The sequence below is a fragment of the Serinus canaria genome, chromosome 4 (assembly GCF_022539315.1).
Source record: "Serinus canaria isolate serCan28SL12 chromosome 4, serCan2020, whole genome shotgun sequence".
Taxonomy (NCBI): domain Eukaryota; kingdom Metazoa; phylum Chordata; class Aves; order Passeriformes; family Fringillidae; genus Serinus; species Serinus canaria.
Genome location: NC_066317.1, coordinates 10,520,948 through 10,544,221, shown reverse-complemented (window position 1 = coordinate 10,544,221; position 23,274 = coordinate 10,520,948). Strand labels below are relative to the sequence as shown.

The 23,274-nt window shown below is 42.3% G+C and overlaps 1 protein-coding gene and 1 long non-coding RNA gene across 5 annotated transcripts in view; one reads left to right on the top strand and one right to left on the bottom strand.

Annotated features, from left to right (window-relative positions):
* MAML3 (mastermind like transcriptional coactivator 3) overlaps positions 1–23,274 on the top strand; it is a 244,940-nt gene that overhangs the window by 47,496 nt on the left and 174,170 nt on the right. The gene's annotated exons all lie outside the window — the stretch shown is intronic.
* Positions 4,639–6,845, bottom strand: LOC127059545 (uncharacterized). Its single transcript, XR_007777480.1, has 3 exons — positions 6,333–6,845; positions 5,337–5,413; positions 4,639–4,886 (listed from the first exon to the last, which is right to left on the bottom strand). It is a non-coding gene; the product is annotated as an uncharacterized LOC127059545 (long non-coding RNA).

Sequence of the window (23,274 nt, the reverse complement as noted above, 5' to 3'; positions counted from 1 at the left end):
TGATTTCACTCCTAGTCTTTGGCTGCACTGAGCACCTCCATTTTAGCCCATTCTGAGGATCTGGTCCTGAAAAAAAATTAAGAACCTAATTGTTCACTGCACGGAACTGATGACTGCAGGGTGTCTCTGAATCCATCAGCTTGGTGCTACTGAATGTGATTAGATGCTTATACAAATGAAAGAGTCAAACAGAATGATGACACTTATTTTTATAGTGTAATGGGAGAAAAAGGAGTATAAAGAAAGGAAAAAAATGCTTAAATGAGAAGAGACAAATAATGGTGTAGAGCAGAGCAATAGTTGGTGAGGGGAAAATAAGCTGAGTATGAGTCATGCAAGTAGTGAAGTGTATGCTTTTGTAGGAAAGCTAGAGACCAAGACGAATGAATGGAAGTTAAAAGGACAAATAAATAAATAAACTTGTAATTTTCTTCCAGAATTATTATATCCACTAGAGAGCTGATGAGCCTGAATACCTCTGGAGGCTCAAGGGACAATTAAGAAGAGAAAATGAGAATATAAAATACTTTTTACACTGGAATAACTGGTGCACTTAACATTATCTTTTGGTAAAGAGCTGGCAGGAGTAGAGATACTTTTATACTTAATAAGCCCTCATTGAAACTCATGATTTATTGGGCAGTGGTACAAATATGAGACTTGGATTCTGCTCGTAACTTTGCCCCATAATGCCCTTGTCTGTGCTTCATTTTCCTGGTCTTCAAAATGGAGACAAAGATAGTGGCTTTGTTGTTAAAGCAGTTTGAGATTGACTGACATGTACATGTAAATATAGAGAATATTAATATTGTAATATTTGAACTCCATTAATCTACTAAGTCAGCAGTTATTTCTTTAGTATTAGCTGAATTACCTCCTAGGAAAAAACAACCCCAAAATAAATTTGATTTAATTTATCGTTACAGCTATAATAAGAATCTGGAAGATTGCCAGTGTTCTTTTTATTGAGGTGGGAGAGATGATAAGGGTGATCCAGGGAATTATAAACTCATGACCCTCATTTAAGTGCCTAAGAAAATTGTTGAGAAAGTCATTATAGATGTCATTATAAAGTACTGTGGTGCAAACCAGCATAACTTTCTCTAAGTGTAAACTTCCTCTAATATATTAGAATTCTTTCAAAAAGTTAAGGTAGTGCAATGGGAGAAATGTTAGATTTACTGTAACTTATTTGCACTCCTAAAAGGCTTTTGTTGAAGTTTTTCAGAGGAGGCTGTTAGGGAAAGCTGATAATCAAGGGGTGAGTCTTATAGTCACACTGCAGGTTTAATAACTGTCTTAAATAGGAAGCAGAGAAATTGCAAATTTGTACCAGGGGAAAAGGCTGGTTTGTCATAGCAGGAGAATGTTAAGAGCGGAGCACTCAGGGGTCATGCTGCTGTATGGAATGATGACAGTGCTAATGGTCCAGGAGAGAGGCTAAGCAGCTTGATTACCAACCCTTAAAAGAGATACAACATTGGTTTGGTCAATCAAGCCTACATGGATGAACTGGGAAGCCTTCCAAGAGGAGTTCTCAAAGTGCTTAGTCCAGCTGAACCCTCAGTGTGAGGAAACCTTTCCAGGAGCGTAAGGACTTTGGTGGTGCCCAAAGATAACACAAGCCCAGGCATGTAATAAATATTTGACAATATGTTCAAGTGTTTGTGGCATTGTCATGTGAAAGAGGCTCAATGGTGAAATAGTCGCCTTTGCATGAAGAGGGCAGCAGGGGTTGTGTTCAGTTGTAATCCATGCTTGGAAAACAGCCATGTTCTGGAAACAGAATAAGTTGGCTAATGCAGGCCTGGCCTTACTGGTTGGGTCAGAACCAGTTAAAGGCAGTGTCTTCTGGGATGGTTTTGTGCCAAGTTGTATTTAACCTTCTGGTTTTTGGTAGCAGGCATTAGCAGATCCCAAGAGGGCAGAGAGAGATCCTCCTTAAATCCTGCTTTTAAGCATTCCAGTTTCTGATAATCAGTGGCCAAGGAAATTCCTCAAGCAAAGACCTTCATGTTTAGAAAAAACTCTAAGGACAGCAAAAGGAATCTACAGTCTATTAACTTGTTTTAATCCCTGGTTGAGCCCATTCCTAGTTTTGGTCTGCACCCACAGTTGCCCAGTTTTCTGCAGTTGCATAGCAAGCAGCTTTTTCCTGTTGGTCTCAAACCTTTGCCAAAAGGCTCAGAGATAGCTTGCTGCAAAACCTGGAAAGAGAAGAAATACTTTTCTGTGTGTGACTTCTACTACTCACAGTTTTCAGCTTCTGGTGTCTACTTCCTCACTGTTTTGTCAATTGTTAGGCTGTCTCAGGAGATTATTTTTGTATATTTTGGTTTTTAAAACCCATAAACCACTGGAAATACATGTAGCTTTCCTGCTGCCCTATGCTTTGTACCCTTTTAACATATTTAAATGGTTCATTGGCAGATATGACAAGGATCAGGGCAACACACAGTAAACTTTGTGTCTGGGAGTAGTGAGAGACAGTAGGTGGAAAGGGAATATGGGAGCCCCTCTTTTTGGTACCTGTGAGTTAAGGGGTTTTGTGCTCTAAGCATGGCTTTACATCTCCTAAATACTCATCCATACTTCTCTGTATTGTACATTCTCAGGTTCAAAAGAGTTGTTCCAAAAACTAGAGGATTTTTACAGCTTGTGAGTATTTCTCAAGAAAAAATGCAAGATGCTGGAAACCTGTAGTCAGATTTTATCTGGAAGTGAGCATGCATTATTTTCCCTTTAATTGTGGGGTTCCCCTGGATAACTGCATGCCTCTGGATACACTTTTGTCTTTAGTGAAGAAGTGGAGACGTGTGGGCTATTGCAGGACTGAAGCCACGCCTCCAGATGTGAAAAGCTAATGCACTCAGAGGCTGTTTTCATGCACACTCTTGAGTTTAAAGGAGACACACTGGGGCAAACACAGCAGGAATTCTTTATGTTCTGCAGCTTCCTGGCCTGTTCCTTATGCTCATGCAGCAAACCTCATTGGACAGCTATTCTCAGGCTATTTTTTTCCCCTATAGGAGCAGTCACTTCAGTTGAGCCCTTTGTTGAGATGGCTTCTGCTGTAACTTTACTACCCCCTTAGATTTTTTAGAGCAGCCCCTCAAAGCCAAACTTCCCTTTTTCCAGAAAGGCACGTGGCAGTAAACTAGGGCAAGGTTAGTGTGGGAAATGTGAATCTGATTGAAGGAGTGCTAGATTAAACAAACTTCAACCCCATTCCAGAAGGGCCTTTTATGCTCATGATATGCTCGGTTCATTAAGATGGGAAAGGCCCATGCTGCCCACCTGTGGGACTGCAGAATGTATTGCTGTGGTGTAGGCTTCTGTGTGGGTGAAATGGCAAACACATGCCCTGTTTACTAGAGCAGTGGTGAAATCTGATCTTGCCAGAATTTGGTGTGTACTTCCACCAAGCCAAAAGCATTATGGTGTTAATCCCCTTCCTGCTGAGGCTTTGCCCTCCCAGGGTGGGGACCTGGGCTAAGGTAGAGCTGGTTCCTCTCTGCCCTGCTGTCTATCATAGCACCAGCAGAAGGTTGTGTAGATATGTGCCTTTGTCCCTCCAGCCCAGACAAGCAAAGGTGGCCTCTGAGCAAGGACCTAGCTGTTGACATTGTAGCAGAGAGCAGTCATAACCCCAAGTCATCTTCTCTGTTGTTCCCTCTGTGTCACTGCTCATCTCCCAGAGTCTGTGTTCATCGATTCCTACACTGAGAATTTTTTATGTGTGAGTTTGAATGGGTGTATTTTCTTTTCACGGTAGAAGGGGAAAATGTTACATTGCACTGAAAAAAAATTACTTGGGGAAAAGAAGTTTTCAGAAGAGATGTTTATTTCACCATCACTTCTTAAAAACCTGATAGCTATCTTTCATATTTCAAGGTTTTTCATTATCTGGTTTTACATCAGGCACAATTTTAAAAATAAAGGGCGTGGGGCACCTTTCTATTCTTAATTGAACAATTCTTTTGAAGTCTGGAAAATATTTAATGAGTGGTTTGGGGATTTTGTTCTTTCGCTTTTTATTATTTTGATTGTTTTTTTCTTTTTTAGTTTTAAATACATTCCTGTCAGAAGGTTATCTTCACACAACTGTGAAGATAGTTCTAATACTTATGGGCTTTTTAAATTTTTGCAGTTCTGGTAAATTAGTAAACTACAACTATGTAAGATGATCTTTTTCTGACCTAAATGATTCGATGATTATAGAAAAAGTGAAGCCAGAGCATGTTAAATAAATAAGACAAAAAGAGAAGATAAACAAGGTGAAAACCACAGTCTTTAGAGAGGACATAGTTGACATGAAAACTTGTGAACTGTATTTTGAAAAATAAGTAGTCATAGTAAGTAGTAAAAGCTGTTTTGGAGCCAGCACCTGCCCGAGATTGCCAGCCAATTGTGTTCTGTAGCATCACTACATTGTAGCTGGATGTCTCTGTGCAGGGTGGCTGCAGTTACAAAAGTTGTGAATCAACAACTTCACTGTGTCAAACGGCCAGAAATTTTTCTTCTCTAATGTGTTTCCCTTATAGAGATTATAAATGTTAATTGTAAGAATAGCAAGTGTTAAACAGAGAAGAAGAAGCATACAGCATGGGTCTTGAAAAGGGAAAAGCTCAATACCTTGAGGTACAGCTGTTGGAGTTTTGCCTTAATAAAGTCAGAAAGATGAGAGGCTTTGTTTTTTGAGTCCCTTAGTTATGCTCTTACTCCTCAGTTTCATAATATATATTCTGCTTTATCTGAGAAAGAATCCGACTCCGATTTTGGATCACTAGGCTAAATTCGTCCTGATCAGTCCAAGTGGAATTATATTGAGGAAGAGTTTGGTCCAGGAATTTCTGAATATACTGAGAGAACAATTGTAATCTAACCTGCAAGAAAAGCATGGAAAAATCTGTAAGAGCACGCTGTTACCAGCAGCATTTCTAAGGCACTTTTACTTGTCTTCCCTTTATTCTATGCTGCTTACAGTTGTGTTTATTACATATGTTCCCTTCTTCCTTCCTGTAGATTAACTATGGAAGGATAAATGCATTTGCACACAAATATGTTTACCACAAACTTTGTCATTATTTTTAAAGAAAAATTTATGTATTGCTTACAACTACAGATATATACTATTTTATCAGATCTTAAACATTTGTAAATTGAAAGAAAAAAATATTTGAACTACTAGATTTGCTTTCAGCACAGGAAGAACTGAGATAATAAAAATATATTGTGTTTGTCTCTTCTGTGCATATTCCATAAAAAAAAGCACAACAGTACAGAAAGTTCAGATAATGTCTCCTCTCTTCTGTGAGAGACTCAGTATTCCTTACCTTCTCTCTACTGGCTTCTGTATATCTGGACATGTCATTTAGATTCCTGGTGCATCGGGTGGTATTGTCAATGGGATCTGTAGAATGAATATAAATGTATCTTCCTGAAGCGTGTTTTAAACATCTGGATCAAGTTGAAAGTCACTAGTACCAGAGTAAGTCCATATCTGCAGGGGCCTATTGTACAGGGATGTTCCAGAGTCTCTCTAGCATGACTGAGAGGAAAAGCCATTCCAGTGGGCTCCATCTAAGGACTGCTGGATTCGATTCACATTGCCCTTGCTCTATTTTCTAACCATGTGGCCTCTGTGGAAGCTATGACAGTGTAAAGCTAGTGTTCTGGAGTGAGCTCTGTGCCACAGAGCACTGCTTATTGGCAGTGCACATCTTCAGTTTGGCCTGGCCAGTAAGTGCTGAGGTTTGACATCCCAGCAGAGAGTTGTGGATGGCACCTGCTGTCCTTACTCAGTGGTCCCAGCCCTGGCCAAACTCAGCAGCAACTGAATCCTCTGAGCAGGTTAAACTGCATTCACAAGTACTTTAGCCAAAATAACTCACACACATGTAAAATCAACAATAATCAAAAAAACAACCAAAAAACCCCCAAACCCAAACCAAAACAAAAAACCCCAAAACCCCCCAAAACCCCCAAAACAAAACAAAATAAAACAAAACAAAAAATAAAAACAAAAAAAACCCCAAAGTAAATCTGAACTGCTACAGTAAAATGTTAAAGTAGCAAAATATTTTTGAAATAGTGCTTCAAATTTAAAAAAAAATAATCTGACTTCATTAACTGTACATGACAGAAATTACATCTGTTAATAAGAATTTAGCCAAATTATAATTTGGGAGACTATTCAGAAGTGTGACTTATGCTGTCATCCTTTTAGCTAAGCTAAACCAAATGGGATCAAGATGTTCTTGTTCCACAAGGGGATACCCACAGTTGCAGTTCTTCAGGACCAACAGCTGTGCTTCAGTTTCGCATCCTACCTTAATCTGAATTGTTGTTCAAGTCCAGGCAAGTACCATCCTTGGAGGAAACAGACCCTGTTAAAGTAGACAGAAAACCAACTATGTGCTGTATGTGATTAAACATAAGTTAATTTCAACATAAATCCACCCACACAGTGATCTTGCTGTTACCCAGAGTTCATAAGACTTATCATTAGAAAGTGGAAATGTTGCTATCCCAGCCCTGCTTGTTGAGGGACACAGCTTCATGTCTCAGCCTGATCCCAGCCCTACCCAAGCTCCTTCATGACCACAGCCAAGCCTTGGCAGCAAAAACCAGCACTCCAGCACACAGATTTGAGATGCAGCAGCTACCAAAACAAATTGTGACACTGCTCTCTGCAGCTGTGCCCCTTCCTTTGCAAGCCCCACCACTGTCTTGCTGATGTGGAGGGTGCAATGCAGCAGCCCCACATCACTTGCTTGCCTCTGTACCCCAAACTCTCCCTGCTTCTCCCTCTCACCCCTTGACGTGGTGTCAGAGCAAGCTGCAGCACTGCTCTGAACTTGTTCTATCCAGTTTATCTAGCCAGCCTGTTCCTAGAGGTACATTCCTGTGGCTGCCTGACGCTTCACAGGAGGAAAAACCTTCTTGAACTTCCCCCCATGCCTCCCAAGCTGTTTTATAGGCAAAGGTCAGATCATCATTTCTTCTGCTGTCTGTTCCCCAGATTCACACTGTTTCTTGTGGCACGACTCGGGGAGGAAAAAATCCCAACACCTTTTATTTAAATGTGTGTTTATAAGGGAAGCTGTGGAATGAGAAAAGGCAGAATTAATCTTCATAATTTTAAAAATGTTTCCTTTCCCTAATTAAACATTTTTAGGTAACCAAACCAAATCATCAGAGGTGAGCAGAAGATTTTACAGCTTCACCTATAACTTTATTTAAGAATGCAGAATTTCTTTGGAGTTCCTTGCTGTGGAAAACTTTGTTAGCTTAGGTTGCTGACAAAAGCACAAGGTGTATTTATAGCACACGATCCAGGATGAGCAGATGACAGCTCCATTAACTGGCAGCACAAATGGCCTGGGACATGACTAACCAACAAGGGATCATGCTCCCCATTAGCCCTCCTGGAGGACAGCTGGTGGAGGCAGCAACGCTGACCAGATCAGTCAGTGTGGGTGGGGCAGGGCTGGGGAAAGAGATTTTTATCTTCAATTCCTCCTTGTTTTAGGGAGCCAGGTCATGATGATAAAGCACCCCTCATTCCTTCATGATAGGAATATTCTTTTGGTCTGCACTGCTGTGGAACTGCTTGCACTGCACTCGTGGTGGGCTGTGAAAATTTATGCCTACAGAAAAATAAAGATAGTGACTCAGCAGGCCTTACTCAGTGCAGATTATTGGAAAGATTATGTATGGTGTTCACAGCTCCATGTGAGGAAATGGCTCGAGAGGTATCTGTATCCCAGAATTAGGCTGCTGGGTGTTTCAAGGCCACCACAGACAGGTAGCTGGAAATACTTGCTCAGGGAGATTGTGAATGAAGGTCAGTCAGTGTTGATGAACGAATGCAGTTAAAGTGGTGACAGCTGTGTTCTCTGGTGAGAAAGCTGCTGAGAATTGTAATTGTGGAAATGATACACAAATGCTCAACACCAGGGCTTAATGCTGTTCTGAAGGCTGCAGAATTCAGGTTCTGTTCCTGGGCATGCTCCTGCTGTTGTGGCTCATTTTCTCTGCAGAACTACTTCATTGAGGGACCAAGCCCTGTTCCCCCTGCTCACTGACCTGGTAGAATTGCCATAACAAGGAAAGGTGCAGGGAAGGCCCTGGGAGTCCACCCTGGAGGAAGGAGATTTGGAAGTATGGGTGTCAGGTGTGATGCAGCTCAGGTGGCCATTTACTTTCCTAGGCATGGAAGAGCTGGGGGTCCAGGAGATCCTGCACAAGGCTCTGCTCTGTGGCACGGGGAGGGAAGCTGTGCTGAGCATCCATGGGCTTCCTTGCCCAGCTGTCCTGGGCTCTGCTTTGGTCACTGGTGCCAGACACGAGGGGATTGTGTCAAGACATGATCTTGCTTGGGACTGTGCCAGAAGTGTGCGTGTTCCCAAGTACGTGATCCCTTTCCAAATCATCTGTGGGAGCTCTGGTACCCTAAGAGGGGTTATTTGTTGATTAACTGTAAATGCTTCTCTATTCAGAACACTCCCATGTAAGCTGAACACTCCCATGTAAGCTCCCATGTAAGTTGAAGCATCTGCTTCAGAAACCTTCCTCTTGGTGTTTTTAATGCTTTGACTGGAAAAGTGTAATTCTGGGAATGTAACAGGCATTCTCTTTCTGGGGGATCGTGGGCTTGCTGTCTTGGTGTGGATGACTCTTCCACAACAGACAGACCCCTCCTTGATTTGGTGGAAGAGACATCAGTAAGTTGTGTTGGCCACTTCCTTGTCTCTCAGTGAGATTTCAGTCCTTGTTTGGCTTCACAGCTTTTCTAAAATGCCTGCACACCTGAGTAACAGCAAGCAGGGTCCTGAAAAGCAAACTGGTGGCCTTGTATTCAGAAACAGTGACTAGAAACTCAGCTCCTTGCTGCAAGGGGAGACCTGTCCTGCCAGCATATGGTCAAGATATCAAAGGTGGTTCCCCTTGGTTCCCCTTTCAGTATTCATCACATTCCTGCAGTCTTGGCTTTACAGAGACCCTGTGATGGGCAGAGCAGCCCAATGCACCCCTCAGTTGAACCTTTGTCCTTTTGCAGCACGAGCTCCATCTTTCTCAAGGCAGCCACAATGTAAAACCAGGTCAAGTAGTTCTGTCCTAAGGCTGAGGCACATTAGTCCTGGATGCAACTAAAGCATGGGGAGTAAAAGTTTCCCCAGGAAATAAATTTGATCCTTAATAAGAAGGTGTTTATGAGCTGATAAAAATGATCTCAAAGGCCAAGAATCAGCCTCACAAGTGGAGAGAGCAGAAATGATCAGTGGCTGTTTCTCCTGCTGTTTTGAGTCAGAAATCAATCTGAGGGTTTAGTGCAAAGAGGGTTAAAACACTTGTAATTCAGTGCCTGCTAGTTGGGAAGAATAATAAAGCCTGCATTTCTGTGTTGGTATGGGGCAAATGCTGCAGAAACAGAAATTTTATTATATAACTCTGCCTCCTACGTAAAGCTTTGGGGGGTGTGGGGGGGAAGCTAGCAGGGCTGTGCGTCATTAAAATGACACAAAACATGCTGCCACAATCAGAGTCCTGTGTGTGCTCAAGATTCTGTGATACTCACATATTCCCTGGATTTCAGCTCACGTGGTGCACAGCTGGGAGGGAGGAGGCTGCCTGAGCAAAAGGTGCTGTGCTTTCTGCCATGGAAATGGAACATGAGAGTGTGGGAGGGGTGTTGTTGTTTGTTATGGTTTCACAAAAGATTTAATTAAATGATTGAAAGGAAAGGGAGGGAAAATGCAACTCCTAACACAGAAAATGCTGAGCTGGGCACACCGCCTCTTAAAAGCAGGGAGGCTTGGCAGCATGCAGGGTCCATGAAGCCCTATGCCTTCTGTAGGAGCACTTCTCACAGGCACTGGTGGAAGCTGCATTCAGCTATTGTCAGGATGAGGTGGTCCACCCACAGTAAGAGACTTGCAGGCTTGGGGGAAAAAAAGAGATCCTTGTTATTTTAATATTGGAGTAAAAAAGACCCTCTATCTCAAAGCACTGGATAAGCAACAAATCATATTAATGTCTTCTAGGATGAATTGAGCAGCACTTTTCCTGTTGTACAAGTGAAAACTCTGACATTGAATGATTGTAATTCTCTCCCAGAAATGGCAGCTCCATGGATTCTCTCTGAGCATATGCCTAGTGGTCTGTCTGATGAGATTTGTAAATGTTTTCTGTTGTCTGCATCTTCTTTAAGATCCAATGCACAAAGTTAAGAGGAAGTGAGAAGATATTTTTGGTTTTGTATATGTTGTCAGCAAGTCACCAATGCAGCCATGAAGAGCATTCTTCTATCGGATTTTTCAATTCTCTGTAAGCCAAAATTATTAAAACATTCTTTCTGTTCTGAAGATCTGTCAGTTAACGCGTTTGATTCAGAAAAGTATTTAAACTATCTATTTAAATAGGCATTTAAGCACTTCTTTGGATTGTATCCTAATAGGGATGCTTATTTGAAAGAGGCTGAAATAGAAAAACTGAAGGCAAGGTGTGTATTGTATTAGTGAAACACCTGGGGATGCCTGGAAAGCATTTTGCTTCTTCCATTTCAGTTTTGCTTTGTTTTGATTCCATTTTTGTTTAGTGGATTGGAGGGAGTCATGCAGACATAGCTCCAGTGGCATAGGGCAGGGAGAGAAAGCAAAAGGGCGATGCAGGTGAAATAGCCAGGGAAATGGCAGAGGTGTGAATGAAAATCAACTTCTTTTTAACATACAGAACAAATATCAAACTATTTTACTTCCATACAGCTTGGAGGAATTAGGAGTTGGGTCATTAATAACGGGTTCCTCTAGGTGTTTAATTGGCTGTTGGTACCCTGTGGGGGATAATAATGTGTGACTTCTATCAGCACTGGGGGGAAAAAGCCAGCTCAGAAATAATGGGTTAAATTCTGACCCTTGTCGGTCCAAGCAAAGTTAATAGATTTGCACTACCCTAATGAGGAATGCAAAGGTTTAGGTGTTGCTTAGTTACTGGGCCTGCAGAGATTGCAGACAGCATGACATAACTTATATATCCTCTAGCTATATTTTTATCACCACAGTCATGATAACATATGTCATGCTGCCACTCTGCCACTGTAGATGAAACATTGCAGTTGGTGGTCTGTGTGCTGTGCCACAGCGTGCTTCTGTGTAGCCCCCCTCTTTTTCCAGAGGATCATGGAATGGTTTGAGTTGACAGGAGCCTTTAAAAATCATTGAGTTCCAGCTTCCCTGCCATGGGCAGGGACCCCTCTCACTAAACCAGTTGCTCAGAGCCCCATTCAACCTGGCCTTGAACAGTTCCAGGGATGGGTCATCCACAGCTTCTCTGGGCAACCTCTTCAAGTGCCTTGCCACCCTCACAGCTGTGTTGAAACCCAGCTTTTGTTTTGCCATCTTGATGTTTAAGGATCTCTTCCTTCTTGAGTGTGTGTACAAGGCCCCACGCTGAGCACATCAGAGCATCAGCACAACATGCAAGGTTAGCAGACTGCAGTACAGCTGCTCCCAGGGTGAAACCATAGCTGAGTCCCCCTGTTTCAGGAGATCTTTTCATTGCACATCCAGCAAGTCATAATTATTCATTTCAAAGACACAACCAAGCCTTTGTTCCTGTTAGCATTGCTGTGTCAGTGGAGCAGCACTGGCGGTGCTGGTGGTGCTGGTGGACACAACCTTTCCAAATAGCGTCTTGTGCCAGCGGGTAGGAGCCAGGAGAGCACCAGCACACACACACATACAGACAGACACACAGAGCAGCTCAGCAGTGAAGACACGGGAGGTCCAGGCATGGAGTTCCAACATGCTTTATTCCAGGCAGTGCTGAAGGGGTCCAGTGGCCAAACACAAAGACAAAGGAGGGTCCAGGGGTATAAATACAGGGAAAGAGGGGGTGGAGGAGAGCATCAGGGATCCAGTGGTCTGAGGGCTCAGGGGTGGTACACAGGAAAGGGACCCATAGGGAATGCCAGGGTGGATGGGCAGGGTTACATAAACCAATGGGGTAATGGGGAAGAGAGAACTCTCTAGAACTTGAACACGTAAGGGTAAAAGGGGTAGGGTAGGCCAACGGGCCAGTGGGGAAGACAAAACCCAGATAAATTAACATAGTGCTGCAGAGTACCATGGGGGAAGTTTTTGTCCTCACCCTAAGCTGTAGGGAATGCTTGGAGCCTATGGCATGTTCCTCCAGAGCACTGACACTGCCTTTTCCCTGGTAGGCTCATGGGCCTCCAGACTGGGTCTCTTTTGTCTGAGCACAACATTCAGGTGGGTCTAGCATGGCAAAGTCCTTGGTAGTGGTTGAAATGCAAGAGGCAGAGAAAAGCAGACTTCTCAGTGGATAGGATCTGTGCTGAGCTGACAATAGCAGAGGTTGGAATCGATCAAAAATCATTGAGAGAGAACAGAAAGGCTGACTTAGTTTTAACCCCATTCTTCAATGCTCTCCCTGCCTGTCTTAACATGCAAAATCCCAACAGCCCCACTAAGGTCAAGCAATGGGAGTGAATACAGCAGTTTTGTCTGCCTTATCTGCAGAAAGCATTTCATGCCTGACTGACTTGGATGCACCATGAATGAGTTACTTGATTTTAAACTGAACATATTAGAGGCAGAAATGTTTTATAAATCTCCCTGGAAGTCTGCAGCTAACTTAAAGAAGAGGTCAGCAAAATTTTTTAGCAGTCAAACAGATTGCACAGCCTGTCCAAATGTAAGGTGCTTTTATAAAGTCTCTGCCTACACAAGGCAGGCACAGGAGGCCTGTCCATGCTCATAATGTTTGCTCAATTTTTCTAGGGTAGTGTCAAATATTGAAATTAGCCTGCAGTATTTTAAAGTTGTTGTTTAAAAACTAGCATGGCTGGTATGATATAAGTGGCTCAATGAAGCCAAAGAAATCCTGTGCAGAGGTGAAGTTCTAGTGCTGCTGAAGGAAGTGGCTGGCTGCAGTGTAAGGCAACTTTACAGTCTGCAGTGGTTAGCAAGCTGGGAGTCAGGCCTGGGCTTGTCATTGTTTCCCATTTCCTGTCACCTTCCGTGTGAGGAGACAGATGCAGCTTTATTTGTCTTGCAGTTACTGTGAGCTGAAAGGAACAAGAGAGGGCTGAGGGTACATGAAAATAGCCTTTAAATAGTCTGTGCAGTTACATACAGGAATATAACATGCAAAGTACCCATGGTGTGATTTACACATTAAAATCACAATTTGTGATGTGTTACTAGCCATTAGAAACTATGTAACTATGCACAACAAACATCTCAAATTACTCTTTGTTAAATCTTATAATGCAGAACACATGAATTCTCTCCAAAGACCCTTACAGATGGAAGGGTAGAGGAAAACAGTCATGAAGATGTAGCTGAATAAGCCCCAAGCTGCAGTGTGTTTGCCATCAAACTTTACACAGTTCTAGTCAAGTATAGCTCTACTGCAAACAGACCATGTCCTCTTCTTCTTTGTCTGACACTGCTGACACGATACAGTTTTCCTGGGGTCAACCCAGTGTCACATGACCTGTTCTTGAGCATTTGCTTTCCTTTTGTCAGTTAATGAATTTGAGTCACTAATTTTGCAAGTGACGGACTCTGCCAATAGTGAACTTGTTCCCGTCCCCTGGACTATGAAACAAAATAAAAATTTAATCCACAAATATTGAAAGGTATGGGAGGCTGGTGGGTCTGTGTTTTGTAAGGCGCCCTCTGCTCTGAGATGGTGTCCCACTATTTCCAGCAGTCATGGAGTTCAGACATCTTCCCTCAGTGACTCAGAACTTATCTTCATGACCAGGACTGCCTGTTTTTGTTGTATGAGAATGCAAATCGTGGAGGAGCCCATTTCCATTCCTTCTGCAATTTTCTGATGGCCAGAATGCAGGCAAACTCCTAAAGGATGATTGAGGGGATAGGGCACATAAAAACTTCTACAGACACGATTATGACACATGATTTAAAGAAATCTACTGGGCTGAAAAAGGGGATTCAAGTTCAGTTTTCATAGACCAGAGATGCCAGTAAAGTTGAAAAGCAGATTCTGTTTTGCATTATCACCACCCACTTTTTCCAAAGATGTTCTACTTTTCTAAGCAGCCTCTCTATTGCTGTAGCTATAAATAAGTATATAACTGTATGCGTGTGAGAGATTCAAGATTAGGCTTATATTTAAGCTGAAAGGTTATATATAACAGAAGTGTATTAAAGATGATAAAAGCCTCATTGTTCTGTTCATGTTTTATCTCAGTGTAGTGTGCATGTTCATGGGTATGTGGGCATACAGACAGATATTAACATAGGCAGACATGCATAGGACCAAAAACCAGTTCTCATTCTCTACTCAATTTCTGTAGTTGGTGTAATTAACTTTCATGATGCAAAGGGAATAATTCTATTATAAGGCAACAGGCCAAACAGACAAAGTCCTGTCTGTTTGCACACAGAGACTAAAACTTAGGTAAGTATGTTATGTGGCAAAATGTGTAATTGCTAAGTTTGGTCATTTCAGGTTCACTTTAAAAATCTCATTTTCTAGACCTTGCAAAAGCATTTCTGATGCTGGTTTCCTCTTGGTGTTTGGAAAGTAATCATATTTTATCATCCCAGCAAGCTCCATAGTGCTTTTTTTATTAAGTAGAAGGTTTTGTTTTGATCACTGCTTAGAATGGCTGTGCTTTTGAGGGCATGGGAATGTTGTTCGAGTTTATATAGAACAAGGAAAATTACTGGCATGGCATCTGGGAAATGCCAGATAGTATAGATCACTTGCCAAAAAGATCAGAAGTTTAGGATGCCCATCCTTTGCTTAGAGGAGGCTCTTGTGGGAGGGACTCCATGGCATAGCAAAGACTCTTCTCTCTGAGTAAACAGAAGACCTCAAGTGATGAGCTGACCAACTGAGTCTCCTCAAAACTGTTGTGGTGTGGGTCACTCATATACAGGGTGCAGTCCTCAAAGGATAGGCTGCCCTAGTTTGGAAGCAGGGGCCTTCTCTCTCTGTCTCTGGAAGCAGGGGCCCTCTCTCTCCATTCGGGTCTCCCACTGGATCACAGCTTTCTCTGGCATCCACCCGCTCTGGTGTGAGCACTTTTCCCATGGGCTGTGAGTGGATCTCTGCATCCCCAGTGAATTTCATGCATTACAGGGAGACAGTTTGCTTCACCATGGTCCTCACTACGACTCACAGAGGAACCTTGGCTCCAGTGCTTGGAGCACCTCCTCCCCCTCTTTTCCACTGACCTTGGTGCCACCTTGTTGTTTTCCCTCTCGTGTCCTCACTTTGTTCTCTTCTCTGACTAGAAGAAAAACTGCTGCTTGTAAGTACCATTGCCAACAAGTTCCACAATTCAAGGATTCCTGCAGGATCCCAAAGCACTGAGAAGTTGATCTCATCCAGGTTCCGTGTCGGGCAGTTGCTTGTCTCGTTCCCGCCTGCCATGGCGCAGGCAGCGGCGGCCGCGGCAGCGCCGGGATGGCCCCGGCAAGGGCGCTTTGCCACCCCTGGGAAAAACTGCACTGGTAATCTTCTGATTTTCTTCCTAAGTGTGTCATCACAGGGGTGTTACCAACCTCTGTAACTGGGCCAGCAGCAAGTCCATCTCCAGAGCCATCAGAGACTGGCTCTGTCGGCCAGGGTGGAAGCCTCCAGCAGCTTCTCACAGAAGCCACTTCTGTGGCCTCCCCTGCTACCAAAAACCAGGCTGTCCAAATCAACACAAACATATCCCCCCATTTGGTCTTTGCTCAAAACAGCTCCAACCAACCTGGCTGTCAAAAGTTCAGAGGGCTGTCAGGTTGGATAGAGGGACTCAAATGACTGTAACGAAGCTGGCTGGCACAGAGCTGTGCAGGCAGCCTTTGTTCCCCTGCCACATTGCACAGTGCTGGCTGCTGAGAAAGGATTTTCCACATGGAGGATGGTTCTGCCTGTGAACATGGGGCTGGCTATTAGCACTCAGTTTAGGGCTCCTGTGCCTGAGGGAAGTCCATGGCTTTGAAAGTTTCCCAGCCTAAGCGGAAGAGTTCAGTGACTGTGTGTGAGCCCTTAGGAAACACCAGGTAACAAGTGTTAGTTTGTAGCTCCACAGAAAGTTGTAAGTTAATGAGCCTTTACCTCATATTTGCTACGATCTAGCAATGCACAATTACTTCCTGTGTCTCATCCAAGTCCTGCTAATTTGTTGTGCTTGTAAACTCTGCTACTTGTCTGTGAACTCTCAGACACTCCCGAAATCCCCAGCCTGCCTTATTCTGTGGATCTTCTATTTTTATTATTTTTTATTTTTATTTTGACTGATTTGTCATCTGCTGCTAGTGAAATGTATATGGTTTTTAGGTTCCTGCAGGAATCTTTTAGTAAGATTTTATGGCTGGGTTGGCCATTTTCAATGAAAATACTATTTTTTTAGATACTCACTGAATCTAGGGGAGAAGTCTTATTATTATTTTTATTTTTCCCAATGTTAAAGGTAGCAAGTGCTTTTCTACTGGACATGAATAATGGCTGGTTCCACTACTGCTTAAGTGAAGGGGTCAAATTTTGTGGGGAGCGCTGGTGTTTCTGGAGCCTGAAGGTAAAGAGAGCAGTCTTAGTCCCTGTGTATTTGCACATCACTGGATTTCCAAGGGCATTTCTTTTTGTTAATGCTGTTTGCTTGTTCTTTTCTAACAATCAAGAATGGAGTATTAGTGAATGAAATCCAGCACAGAATTCACCACCAGCCACTCAACAATGTCAGGCAGAGGAGCAGGGGAGAGGGGGTTCCTCCCAAGCGTGCTGGGAAGGATCAGCTGAAGGGTGACAGGCTTTTAGTATTCTGCCTGAGTGTCAAGTCTAGAAATGGGATTACAAACCAGTGACAATTGTGATGGCTGCTATTATGTGGACACCTGTTCATCCATTGCTGGACACAGGCTAGTGTCCATATAGGATGTGGAACAGTCACCAGATGGTGATGGATTTGGGTTGTAATGCATTTTTTCTAGATTTGATCCAGCAATTCAGACAAGATGCTCTTAGCCAGCAAAACAGTACTAGAAAGAACATGTAGCTCTAAAAGGATTTAAAATAAATTAGTTTGCTAATGAAACACAAAATCACTGTGTGGAATGTGTTTGGATTATTGTCACTGAGGTTTCACTGTATGCCAAGGTCTAAAGCAGCCACTAAATAAATGGTTCCATCATGTAGTCATTAATGTCATTGTGTTACTGCTGCTTTTGTTGGTGTGTTTTCAAGTTGTTTACTCCAAATCTAATGAAAAAAGTTCAATAATTTTTCTTACCAAAAGCCTGTGTTAATTTCACTGGACAAAGTTTGGACCCTGAAGTGGACCCACCCAGGCAGGGTGGGTGGAGAAGAGTTTGGGTGCTGAAAAGAGGAGTCTGCTGACTTTCTTCTTTCAGTGTATGGCTTCCTGTTGGACAATGAGCTGTAGTGTCCAGGGAAGTTCCAGGGTCCAAAAGTGGGGAGAATGGAGAGGGGAGGAAGCCTCTCAAGTCTCTCAACAGGGCTCCTTCAAAGTCACTGGAGCATGGCCTTGGCTAGCAGAAACTGCTGTGGCTTCATCAGCATTGTTCACCATTATCCTCAGAGATGTAAATCAGCATAAGCTCACTCTGGCCCTGAGAATGTTTCATGTCACTGTGAAATCCACAATGCTCTTTAAATGGTCAAAAGGTTGTTTATAAGACCCAAAACATACTCCCGCTGATGTCTCCCCATAAATCTCTGCTGCTTAGGTAGAATGCTCCTGTTATATCTCTCTCTACTTTAAATGCTCCGTTTGGTGCTCAGTTCACAGGAATTCTCTTAATTTTGGCCATTTATTGCTCTCTCAGTCCCATTTCAGATTTTCTTTTGCATTTCTCATGGCTTTATCCTCAATGTCTCTGTTCCTTGGTGTGATGTGATTAGCACATTAAGGTGAATATCTGTCATGTTTCACTTCCAAACTGTACTAAGGATTTGCCATGCAGGGGAATTTCTTTTATTTGTGCTTTCAAACATTTTGCACGTCTTCTATCTTATGGACTTTCCCCATAATTGTTGTATTCTTCATTTGGATTTCTTTTCATGTAGATGACATCTTAAATTTTACATTACATCACCAGCTCGTTGCAGAGGGACAAATCAAACATAAGAAGAAAATGTTGAGCTGTTGGAACATCACTTAGAAAATGCATACTGCAGTTATCCTTTATCTCAGTGTTTACCCCTGTTTTACAGAAAGAGTTAACAGCTGTACTTGCATGGCTGAAGAGAATTATTAGCCTGGCTGCTAATTATCTTCTCTGGTGGGTCAGACTTTCCAAGGATCAGTTTATTACAATAAGAACTGTCTCTCATCTCTCTCTTCAATATATTTCTCTCTTTTTCCTCCCCGAGGAAAATATTTCAAAGGATGTGCAAAACCTTTTTTATTGTTTGAAGAGGAATAGTTTTTGAACTTTAGGTGAAAAAATAGTTTGTGAATTTCTCCTTAGGGATTTATTAATGGAGGGTTTTGCCTGTATTGCTAAAATGGATATATATATATAAATGGATATATATATAATCCATATAACAATGGATAGTTGTTCCTTTTCCTTCATTGTATTTCTGTTGGAAAGTGGAGTCTAGCCCCATTGATACTTGGGTTAGTTTTCAGCTAGTGATAAATACACAAGGTGTTTGAGCCCATCTCTAGTTCTTGTATCCCTAGTCTGTGTGGATTTCTTCTTTGTGCCTTTGTGTTATCTCCACTTGATAAAAATGGCAGAGAGGAAGTTTTCCTCTTCAGTGACTATGATATGGTTTGGTGGTGTGGTGACTAACATTCAGGTAATTTTTTGCAGTGTAGAATATGGCTGTTCCTGCTTTCCCATTGATCAGTTGCTTTAGAATTTTCAAGTTTCAATAACTACTCACTAATTTTAGACTTAGACTAGTGAAATGTGTAATTGTAAATTCGGTTTTGGTGCCCTAGTAAATTCTTTCCTTCCCAAGCTTAAAAGGCTGAAATTGCATGGTTGCAGTTGTCACTAGAATCTCATCTTGAGCTTGCAGGAAGACACCATGCTCATCTCCTTGTAAGACTTAAGTCTTTTGGCTGTCATTTGCGGGTGTTGTTCTGCTCCATGTGAAGTTGATTTGAGGGGCACTCCTTTCATCTTCTGTCCTACTGCTGTGGGTGTCAGAACCCCAGGGCTGCCTGGGGTACCTGCATCTGTGGCCAGATCTCCTTGCCTGGTTTCTCACCAGGGTGTTAGGACCCTGTCAGGGTAGTCCAGCCTCAGGGAGACAGAATTGTCTGTCAGGTGGCAGAGGATGTCACACTTGTCTAGCACCCTGATTTATTGTTTTGGTTCTCCTGAAGTACTTGGGCTGTTTCACATCCTGACTTTTATTATCTGAGGAATATTATCAGTGACAGATAATTTCTCTGTCATGGAGACAGATTTCAATTCATGCTTTCTTGAGTTTGAGACTGGGTTATTTGATTCTATCTGCCTCCACCCTGTAACTCTTATAAGTAAAATCTAAAAGATGCAGGAAGGCTGCTGCCAAAAATCAGCTTTTCAGAACAGGAGAAGTCTTTAGTGCTCTGTGTTCAGTGGTGTGTCAGTTGTAAACTCTTCATGCTGATTTATAAAGCTTTGCATGGCCTTCGACTGTCGGATGAAACTGTCTTGATAACCACCCACCAGTGCTGCCTTCCTGGCTGCCTGTGGAACTGGATTTCATTCTGCCACTCACAGAGCATTTCACCATTATTCTTCTGCCTGGTGAAATCCTCTCTCCATGATAAGAGCTATCATTCTACTGAAGTTTTGTAAAAGAAGCCTGTTTTTTGATGGAACTACCTGACACCAACAGCAAGATTCTCAGCTGGCTTTCTGTTACCAGTGATGCAAGTAACATAAAGCAGCAGCTTTACCAAATGGGTCATGATTGTTTAAAAATGCATTTTTATTGTAATTTTGTAAGACTTTTCTTAAAGAGACAATTAGTGATGCAGTCAGAAAAAATTTAAGCCCAGGAGTTGACTACTTGAGCTTTTCACTGTCATGCTGATATTTATATACTGTTGTGCGATGGAGCAGTTATGTGAGCTGCCTCAGTTGTCCTCTGTGGAAGGAAAGGGAGTATGTATCCTTCTACATTCACTGCCCTAGACATGCTGTAAATGTGCTGTGAGAATTGGTCAAATAGTAAAATGTTTTGGGCTGAGTAGGGTCTGGTGACCCCTCTAGGAAAGAAAGGTGTGACCCCACTGAAATGTCTTTAAGTTGCTCTGATAAAATGGGGCAGAGTAAGGGCCTCCCACATGAAGAAGAGAATCCATTACAAAAGCAAAGAGGCAATGGTTTAGTGCCAGGTCTTGTTCACAGAAGAGACCTCAGAGACAGTGTACAGGGTGCACCAGTTAGCAAGGTCACATTGTGGTCTTTTGCATTCCGGCTGTTTGTCTGTCAGCAAAATACCATCGTTCTGTTATTGCCTTAATTTCTGTTCTCTCAACCAGAATGGACTTTTAATAACAAGCTGTTATTAAAAAGACATATTTAATAACAAGCTGATATTAAAAAGGATCTATATAAAATATAACTAAACCACAATTTTAGAAGCAGTGGGGAACTCCTTTGCCTACTAGGAATTCCAGATTATTTACATTAAGAAAACTTTTATATGTAAACTTTCATTTAGGCTACAAAACCAGTTATGCTAAAATGAGTGGCATGGTAATGTGGGGGCTTAGAGTTTGTCTGTGTTTGTCACAGCAGTTGTGTCTGCAACATGGTAGGGGCACAAATGGGACGAGAGATTGGGTGAAGAGTGACACCCCCACTCCACCCCCAAAAAACCCCTCCCAAAACACAGCCAAAACTGAATCACATGCATAGACTGAGGACGTGTTCTTTGGTTATTGTTTTATTCTGTTGTCCTGAACAATTCCTCCATGGCTGTTTAGGTAGCTAGGTGTTGAGAGAAAGATCCAGACCATTTCCAAAATATTTTTCTCCTCTAGGCATTTTCTTGTTCTTGGCATTTTTTTCTGCTTTTCCTTCAATGTGTTGGAAGGAGCAAGTGTATTTATGAAAATCCTGTCTATACAGAAAAACTCTTCCCTCTAAGTGTGCTTTGTTTTTATTAACAAAACAAAAACTAGATAAAAGAAGGTTTGGTTTGTTGTTTGTTTGTTTTTTTCCTAAAGAATTATGTATTGTTTTCCTTAAGGTAAATTCCCCATTTCCCTTACCAAATGAGAATCTTTAACTCCACAGAGAAGAGTATTGATTTGTCTCCTACAGTGAAATTGCTGAAGCATAAAGAAAATGTGATGTTTGTGGTGTTTAAAAAAACCCCAATGCTTAATTATTCTCTTCCTCCCTTCTTGTTCCAGTAACTTAAGGTACAAATTAAAAGATGGGCTGTTAACAGGCATTGTTCTTCCTCAGATCATACCAGTTCAAAGGTGGGCATGCAAATCAGTCCCTTAAACTGTGTATGTGTAATGTGGAGATTGTGGGACTTTGAGTAACCTGTGAAAAGCAGAAGATGTCCCTGCTCATGGCAGCGAGTTGGAGTCATGCCTAAAGATTTTTAGCTTTTTCATATATTTGTAGCTTTGTAGATTTTTAATATATAGTTGTATCATTTCCAGCACTTTCTTACCCTTTCTCACACTTCAGGATTGTGGCTAACCCTTTCTCACACATTATGTCACACTTTTGAAATTCTATTTAGTCTTATTTTCAAGAAAAGAATTTCTAATAGGGACATCTTACTTTGCACCAGCACTTGGAAGACATAACAAGAAATAGGGCAAAGAACCTCCTGAAGACACTCCAAGGGGCAGGCCCAAGGGTGGGACAACCATTCTCCTATTGGATACACATGCTAGATATACTAAATAATTAAACTTATAAATATTTTGATAATCTGATACCATGGGTGTTCATATCTATATTTTGTTTACCTGCAAGCTTTCATAACAGAGCTGCTCTTTGTTATCACCTCTAATATTGTTTGGAAAGTTTCTTTCAATTCTAGGCAACAGGAGCAAGATGATCTTTAAGGTTCATTTCAACCCAAACTATTCCATGATTCTGTATATTCAGTCCCATACCTCCTGCAAGCACAGAACAGGCTGCCTTGAGAGATGCTCATCTGTCTTGGCTTCCAACTCTTCCTAAGCTCAGAGTTCAGCAATGAACAGGAGATGATGCCTTCAGAGCAGAACTAAGTCCCTGCTCTCTGCCGGGCTCTTGCTGTTGGCTGACAGCCCCCAGGACTTCAGTGCTCTATATGAGGTGGGCACTGGGTCTCTGACAAAAATGTTACTTTCAACTCCTTGATGCTGCAAAGAGATGAGAGAAGAGGGAAAACGGCCTCAGAGTTTACTCACAGGTGGAGGGTGCCAGTGCCACTGTGCTCACTGCCCTGGTATCACAGGTCTTTTTATTTTATTCCCCAATTAAAATGCAATGTGCAGACACGTGAAAATGGGATGTCAGAAGCCCAAATATATTATTGGGTCTGGGCTTTCATTTTAGTATACTGTATTGATATTGCAAACAAATTTCACATTCATGAGATAATAACAATGACCATGAACTTCATTTAAAGTTATGAATATATCCCAATGGGAATCCTCAAAGCTATCTAATACCCAAGTTTACATTTTCAGTAAGTTCTTTAAGCACTTGTAGAAGATGGCTGTGAATTCAAATGCCTCAAATAACCTCCCTGCCAAAAGTGTGAAAAGGCACCTTCTAAAAAGTCCACTAACTCCCAGGTAGACTTTCTGCAGTCCTCAAATCACTACTTAGTTGGTGCTGGGTACCTCTGTCCTTAGTGCCACACATTCAGGCATTGCCAGAGCTGTTCTGCAGAGGGCAAGCCAGGCAAAGCCCTGGGCAAGTCACCAGGTGCCATGGCAGCTGGGGAGACAATGGCAGACTGCAACCCACATTGTGGGTAATGTAAAAGGAGGGCCCTGGCAGAGGCTGAGGAGATGGAATAAGGCTCTTGTGGTGTCCCTTAAATGCAGGTCACAACATTCAGTAACAGAACCCAAATTTTACATGCATACACCATCACAGACCATCAAGGTGGCTGGCTTCTATGTGATGCCTTTCATACTACTGGTGAAAACAATCATTACTTCTTTAAATTATAAAATCTGAAGTATTTTCAGCAAGGGAGCACTCATTTCCCACTGGCTTTGGTAAGAGTTTGCCTGAAGCCTGGGAAGGGTGACCACACCAGGGCCTTGCTTCTCTTAGGCAC